General features: G+C 42.5%; 1 long non-coding RNA gene across 2 annotated transcripts; it reads left to right on the top strand.

The window, feature by feature from the left end:
* The first annotated feature begins 2,593 nt into the window (after positions 1–2,593).
* Positions 2,594–6,090, top strand: LOC117071169. Of its 2 annotated transcripts, XR_004432175.1 has the most exons (4): positions 2,594–2,686; positions 3,337–4,439; positions 4,528–4,669; positions 6,025–6,090. It is a non-coding gene; the product is annotated as an uncharacterized LOC117071169 (long non-coding RNA). The 2 variants fall into 2 exon arrangements; XR_004432174.1 differs by having other exon boundaries at positions 3,337–4,669.
* Positions 6,091–8,250: the final 2,160 nt, after the last annotated feature.

The raw sequence follows: 8,250 nt of genomic DNA, 5'->3' as shown, positions 1-8,250 counted from the left end.
AGGCAGCTGAAATTTCAACAGGGAATATGTAATATCTATAGATCAATTTGGAGAATATTGTCATGTGAACAGTCTTAACAATATTAAGTCTTCTGATCCCTGATATGGAATGTCATTGTATTTACATTGATCTTTAATTCTTTTTTTTTTTTTTTTTTGAGACGGAGTCTTGCTCTGCCACCCAGGCTGGAGTGCAGTGGCCGGATCTCAGCTCACTGCAAGCTCCGCCTCCCGGGTTTACGCCATTCTCCTGCCTCAGCCTCCCGAGTAGCTGGGACTACAGGCGCCCGCCTCGTCGCCCGGCTAGTTTTTTGTATTTTTTAAGTAGAGACAGGGTTTCACCGTATTAGCCAGGATGGTCTGGATCTCCTGACCTCGTGATCCGCCCGTCTCGGCCTCCCAAAGTGCTGGGATTACAGGCTTGAGCCACCGTGCCCGGCCGATCTTTAATTCTTTAGACAATGTTTTGTAGTTTTCAGAGTATAATTGTTTACCTTTTTTAAAAAAATTACTATTAATATTTTATTCTTTCTGATGCTATTATAAATGGAATTGTTTTGTTAATTTCATTTTTGGATTAGTTATTGCAAGTGTATAGAAATTCAACTGGTGTTTATATACTGATCTTGTATCTTGAAACTGTTGAACTTGTTCATTAGCTCTAATGTTTTTTGGTGGATTTCTTTTTTTTTTTTTTTTTTTGAGACGGGGTCTGGCTCTGTCGCCCAGGCTGGAGTGCAGTGGCCAGATCTCAGCTCACTGCAAGCTCCGCCTTCCAGGTTCACGCCATTCTCCTGCCTCCGCCTCCCAAGTAGCTGGGACTACAGGCGCCCACCTCGTCGCCCGGCTAGTTTTTTGTATTCTTTAGTAGAGACGGGGTTTCACCGTATTAGCCAGGATGGTCTCGATCTCCTGACCTTGTGATCCGCCCGTCTCGGCCTCCCAAAGTGCTGGGATTACAGGCTTGAGCCACCACGCCGGTTCTTAGGATTTTCTATATCTAAGATCAGGTCATCTGTGAATAGAAACAATTTTACTACTTCCTCTCCAATCTGGAAGCCTTTTATTTCTTTTTCTTGCCTACTTGCTCTGGCTAGTACCTCCAGTATAATGTTGAATAGAAGTGTCAAGAATGAACGGTCTTGTCTTTTTCCTGATCTTAGGGGAAAACATCCAGTCTTTTACCACTCAACAAGATATTAGTTGTGGATTTTTGTAGATGCCCTTTAGCTGGTTGAGGAAGTTCTCTTCTATTCTTAGTTTTCTGACTGGTTTTACCATAAAAGAATGTTGGATTTTTTGAAATGCTCTTTAAATTGTTTGCCAGATTATTCTTACCTGATACTGTCATTTTAATACATAGTTATAGCCACCTCTCCAGGTAACTCTAAGCCTGAGATGACAGGGTCAACTCATTATACATCTTTGTATTTTCAGAGCCATGAATGGTGCCTGTCACTAATAGAAGTACAACAAATGCCTAAAGAGTAAACCAACAAATAAATGCTACCAGGCACTGTTTGATAGGCTTAATGCCAAATAAGTGATATGGAGTAGATAACAAAGAAGAAACTAGAAGAAGTGAGCCATTGTCCTAGCTTAAATACTCTCAAACTGGCTTGGTTTATGACATGCAGAGGTACAACACTTTCTTTTCCTCCTCTCCACATTAATTTATAAATATTCAGGATTCAATCTTTTTTTAGTGGGGGGTTGGGTATTTCTGGATTTTGTGAGGTGGGGGCTATCTATTTGGGTTAAGTGGTTCAGAGACCAAGCGTAGTCTTCTCTCTGGGTGTGGTAACATGAGGTGCTGGCAGCTGTTAAAAACCAGCTATTCTGGCCAGGCACAGTGGCTCACATGTATAATCCCAGCACTTTGGGAGGCTGAGACAGGCAGATCACTTGAGGTCAGGAGTTCAAGACCAGTCTGGCCAACATGGCGAAATCCTGTCTCTACTAAAAATACAAAAATTAGCTGGGCGTGGTAGTGCATGCCTGTAATCCCAGCTAAGACAAAGGAAGGCAAAGGAAAGGACTGTGAGCCAATCCTCTGGTGCTTCTTGGATCACATGATGTATCATGAGCACAGCCCTGGTGGTCATTTCTCACTATGGAGCCCCAGCAGGTCCAGCTGTCTTCCTCCTGACTCCCTGCATGGGAGAGTTTTTTTTTTCTTTTTTCTTTTTTTTCTTGACACAGGGTCTCACTCTGTCACCCAGGAAAGAGGGCAATGGTGCCATCATGACTTACTGTAGCCTCAACACCCAAGGCTCAGGTAATCCTCCTACCTCAGCCTCCTGAGTAGCTGGGACTATAGGCATGTACCCCCATACCTGGCTAATTTTTCTAAATTTTTTTTTGCAAAGACACGGTCCCAGGCTGGTCTCAAACTCCTGAGCTCACATGATTCTGCCATCTCAGCCTCCTAAAGTGCTGGAGTTATAGACTTAAGCCACCATGCACATCCGAGAAATAGTATTTATTTTAGACTCTACGATGTCATTTTCCTTGTTCCTACTGCAGGAATTTTTGTTCTAATTTCTAATCCCTTGAACTTGATTTTCCCCTCACAGGTACTTACTCTCATGAAGGTGTTGCCTCCATGGCAGCTGACACAATCCCCTTCCAGGGTCTAGGCCTTCTGGTGCAAATTCACACATCCAAACCCATAGAGGCCAGAGAGGTAAGTAATCAGTGAAGCAGGTGGATGGGGATCAAGGTGAAAAGGAGAGGGTTGTTACTTTTTGTTTTCTTCTTACTTGATGTATAGTTTTTTGTTGTTTCTTGGAGATGGAATCACTCTGTGTTGCCCAGGCTGGTCTTGAACTCCTGGGCTCAAGCAGTCCTTTTGCCTCAGCCTCCCAAAGTAGATGGGATTAGAGCCACAAGCCATCGTGCCCAGATCCAGTGTATTGGTTTTTAAAGGGAGAAGTTGTTACTCAGCTAGAGCTGAGTTGCCTTAAGGAAAACCGGATTAGTGTTGACAGTTTTACTTTTAAAATAAAAGGGAGGGTGGAAATGTGGAAGTTCATGTGAACTCTCCTGATTTGGGAACATTGGCAAATAATTCAGAAATTTTTACTGTGCTCTGCAGGGCCACAAAACATGACTTTGGGCTGTACATATCCTGAGAATTGCTTGCTTGCAAACTCTGTTTAAGCTTTTAGATACTGAAATGCAAGTGTCTGGCAGGCGATTTTGTTACAGTAGGTAGCTAAGTAGACATGAGTGGGGCAGGAGAGGCTCCCTTCTTACCCCACTCCAAAATGTCAGGTGACCATCAGGTGATGGTCAGGCATTGTTAAGCTGTCTTTCTAAAATAATTGGTTGCAGCTGGTGCCAGGGAACGTCAGTCTCCCTGTAGATAGAAAAATCCTGGAGCTGGTGATCAACTTCCCGATAAGATCTCAGGAGTTGGATGAGTGGACTCAAGCATGCAGACTAAGAGGTGAAATGGTGGAGGTTAACTGATATATGACTTTATTGGAACACTGGACTGGTAAGGAAAGAATGCTTCAAGTGAGTATGCATACAACTTCAGTAAACACACTGCGTGTGCGGCCCCTCCCAAGCGCTGGCAGGCTACTGCACATGCCGACAGCCCATCCCAAGGGAAAGATCAGGGGAGAAGAGATGCAAACCTCTTGCACCACTCCCCTCACGGCACCGGGAAGCATGCCAATGTATAAAACCCTAAGTCAAAGGTCAAACAGTACACTTGACTTTCTCAAGTTGCCCGCTTGGCCTCTTCCAAGTGTACTTTACATCCTTTCATTCCTGCCCTACACTTTTTAACAAACTTTCACTCCTGCTATAAAGCTTGCCTTGGTCTCTTACTCTCTCTTATGCCGTTTTTCAAATTCTTCTGAGGAGGCAAGAATTGAGGTTGCTGTAGACCCAAATGAATTCGCTACCGCTAACAATTCCAGTGTTATTGTCCTGTGAAATCCTTCCACTGAAAAGTGAACCCATAATATATTCTGTCTTTGAAGTGGGAGTTGCGAGAGAGATAAGAAAGGGAAAGGGGGTAAATAATGAGAGAAATAAATCAGCTAATATTTTTAAAATGTTATACTATCTCATGTACAGTGGATTATAAATGACATGCTCACTATTTGTGCTGTGGAATGCCCACCACCTCCAAGATGAACAATGTGATTTCCTTCAAGGGAAATTGGAATCTTTATATTCTATGATTTTTTTCTTCTTGAGATATATTTACAAAGCAAATAATGAAGACACTGATTCAGCCTTTCAATTAGATGGTTCTGCCTGAAGCAAGGGAGCTCTCAGCTCCCCTGTTATTTATTTCTCCTACGAAATGGTTGACTTGTGCAAGTAGCTATTTTTGTGTGGAGAGATTGGAATCCAGGTACCAGACAGAGCCAGAGAAAATCCACAATACATTCAACATCTAAGTGTCTAAATCAAGAATGGTAAATATATGGCATGCCTGCTCCCAACACATGATTCTCCTGGCCCATAACAGACTTGCTAATCGATTGCATCACTTTTTCCTACCAGACCCAGAGAAAGCTTTGGAATCTTCAGACAATTGATCAGATTGGCTCCTGCGAAGAACCCAGTTTGTCATCCTTGGTCCAGGAAGTCAACTCAAATCCAAGAAGTCAATTTTCTTAATAACCACAAATGTATATGACATTATGTGAGTATTTTTCCATTTATGAGTCATTTAATGCAGAAACTTTATCTTTGGACCCTTTCTTTCTGGAGATCCTATTCTTTTTGAGATAGGGGCAGTACCTGTAAGTGGAGACCTACTGACCTGCAGGTCAGGAGGCCTGTGTGCCTGACAGTCACCCAGTGTTTCCTGACCTCATTCTTTCTTTCTTTCTTTTTTTTTTTTTTTTTTTGAGACAGAGTCCTGCTCTGTCGCCCAGGCTGGAGTGCAGTGGCGCGATCTTGACTCACTGCAATCTTCGCCTCCTGGGTTCACTCCATTCTCCTGCCTCAGCCTCCCGAGTAGCTGGGACTACAGGCGCCCGCCACGGTGCCTGGCTAATATTTTGTATTTTTGGTGGAGATGAGGTTTCACTATGTTAGCCAGGATGGTCTCCGTCTCCTGACCTCGTGATCCGCCCTCCTCAGCCTTCCAAAGTGCTGGGATTACAGGTGTGAACCACCGCGCCTGGTCTCTTTTTCTTTTTCTTTTTTGAGACAGAATTTTGCTCTGTCACCCAGGCTGGAATGCAGTGGCACAATCTCAGCTCATTGCAACCTCCTCCTCCCAGGTTCAAGCGATTCTTGTGCCTCAGCCTCCCCAGTAGCTGGGACAGGTGCCTGCCGCTATGCTTGGCTAATTTTGACCTCACTCTTAATCAACTACAAAATGAGGAGTCTTCAATGAAAATACTTAAATGTGTTTGAACAATAGCATTTAAGTAAAAGTCATAATGTGTTGTCTTGTCATAATATATATGTTGGGTTGCAAACAATGATAAAACATTATTCACTGTATTCATCTTTTTAATAATCTGGAAAACTTTGCCTCAACTTGCCTTTTTTTTTTTTGCAACAGTGTCTTGTTCTGTTTTCCAGGATGGAGTACAGTGGCATGATCACAGCTCACTACAGCCTTAACTTCTCAGGCTCAAGCCATCCTCCTACTTTAGCCTCCTGAGTAACTCCAACTTGCCAATTCTTGATCAGGTTTTTCCATCTTCATAGTCTTGTTAAGCACCACTTAAAATCTAAGCAGAATCTAAGGCACTTATTATCTCTTAATTTTTACATTAATTGGATATAGGTTTGGCAACGTGACTCTATTTGCTTATAGATTACACCCCTTTCCCCTTCAATGCCACTCAGCATCGGTGAGCCCTGCCCTTCTGAGCTGACATGCTTTTTCAATTATACAAACTGGCCTGTTTTTCAGTTTAGCCTTTTCACCTGTCTGAAGTCAGACACTTGTTGATCTGCTACTCTCAGGTTGTTTCAGCATGGACGCTAATTTCAGGGTTCTGTGGGATAAAAAAAATCATTTTGCTTCCCTTTTTTCAGGGCTCTGGCCTATTCTTCAGAAGCCGTTAAGGTGCCTTCCCTGGGGCATCAAGTGTGATTTAGAGGTAAGCATCGTTTGTTTTGGGCTTTGCTTCGTTTTAGGTAGTGTTTACAGTGTATCACCACTGACCAGTTATTTAATTACAGAGTGACCAGTAAATCCTGCTGAGTTTTACATGTTTTTACAGGGTCAGGAAAGTCAAGGTCACTGACCAAAGTGAGGTGTTTGACTCAGTTTGGTTGTGTCTAATCAATAATCAAAGCAAACAGTTTCTACTCATACAATCAAGTATGATTTATCAGACATTTATTGAACATTTACCATTGGACATCATGCTTGGCCCTGGGGATATCAAGTTAATACAAAGCGTGACTTTTGCCTTTGAAAGAGTTATAGTCTCCCTTGAGATGCAGGACCTATGTGTAGAGTGATGAGAATGTAAGGACGAGTATCTGAATTTGTAGAAGTCTGTATTATCTATAGACTTCTGGTTCAGAGAAGGGTCTGTTTCTAAGATCCTGGGGCATAGGAAAAGGCATCATGAAAGGAGAGGTTTGAGGGGCTTCTTAAGCCAGTAGGAGGAATAAATCGTGACCTGGTGGAGTGGGTGAAAGCCACTTAGCTGGGAGAGACATTCTGACTTTGAGAGACTGTGAGGGGATATATTTGCCTGGAGCTCAGGGATCATGGGGTGAGTGTTACAGGAGAGGAGGTTGAAGAAATAGGTCCGGGCTAGACCTCAGATGCCTTTGAATTCTAGTCCGTGGCATTTGGAGCTTCTAATGCATGTGGAGAGTCTCTGATGATAGGTTTAGATGGCATTTAAAAAAGATTAATCTATCAATGTTGTGTAGGAAGAACTGCAGTGGTGGAGAGGTAGAGGCAGGGGAAATGTTTAGGAGACATTTAGCTACAATTTTAGTTGCAATTTTTTTTATTTTTTATCATTTTTTTGAGATGGAGTTTTGCTCTGTCACTCAGGCTGGAGTGCAGTGGCGCAATCTCAGCTCACTGAAACCTCTGCCTCCTGGGTTCAAGCAATTCTCCTGCCTCAGCCTCCCAAGTAGCTGAGACTACAGGCGCCTGCCACCAAGCCTGGCTAATTTTTATACATTTTTAGTAGAGGCGGGGTTTCGCCATGTTGGCCAGGCTGGTCTTGAACTCCTAACCTCAGGTGATCTAGCCACCTCAGCCTCCCAAAGTGCTAAGATTACAGGGGTGAGCCACCGCACCCAGGTGTTGCAAGATATTTTTAAGAGGAAAAGAACAAGTTGAATGGCTCTTGCTGGGATGAAGAAAAAGCCAGGCAGCCAAGAATTTCCTACTGTAAAAAGAATTTTCTTTTTGATTTATTATTTGTGAAAAATAAGGAATGATTCGATCTGGACTGTAGCAGATCTGCATATCTACAGATCATCTGTGGATTACAGTGGGTTTTAGTATTAAATGAGGGGTGTTCTCATTTTTTGGAAGGTGTTCTAAGACCATTGTGCTTCAGTGACATCTGTGCTGTCTGCATCTCTGTACCCTCAGGCAGGGCAGAGTGCAGTATCTGGTGAACTACTGCTGCTTCAAAAACTACCTTGAATGATTGAAAGCCATCAAAGAGAAAAGTGGATAAACAACAGAGCTACCAGAGGAAAGATGAAGGAAGAGAGTAAGGACGCAATCCAAAGACACAGAAAATAGGTCACTAACCTTCCCCCAGCCTCAAGGGAGGGATGCTGGAGAGTAAAGGTTTAGAAAAGGTCGAAGCCATTGTGTTGCCAGGATGGAATCAGATCAGCTTACCTTAGTTGAAGAGGGTTTATGATAAAGATTTAAGGGAAAATTAAGGAAGATGAAAATCAACCTGAGTATAATCAGTCCTTGATTATCTGGTTACCTGTTCATTTCTTCAACAACAGTTAGCAAGTTTTTATGATGAGAAAAACTAGGCAACTGAAATGCTTGTGTTGAGGGAGCAGTGTTACAAAGCCATGAAGGTTTGAAAGAGTAGGGTGTTAGTAAGGTACTCCAAGGGTTTGGGAATTGCTAGAGCAAACAAAAGTTAGAAACTGGCTGCCTACAGATGTGTGGTATTTGGTCAGAACAGTGTTTTGTTTTGTGTTTAAATTTATATATTAGTTGTCAATGCTGTAATTGGATTTCACACAAAAATACCATTTTTGTTTATCAGTTACTATATAAGAAATCATATCAAAACTTAGTGGTTTAAAATTTAA

The sequence above is a fragment of the Trachypithecus francoisi genome, unplaced genomic scaffold, assembly GCF_009764315.1.
Source record: "Trachypithecus francoisi isolate TF-2019V2 unplaced genomic scaffold, Tfra_2.0 Lachesis_group3, whole genome shotgun sequence".
NCBI classification, from domain to species: Eukaryota; Metazoa; Chordata; class Mammalia; order Primates; family Cercopithecidae; genus Trachypithecus; species Trachypithecus francoisi.
Note: the sequence above shows the minus strand (reverse complement) of the source record. Positions and strands in the feature narration are given on the sequence as shown.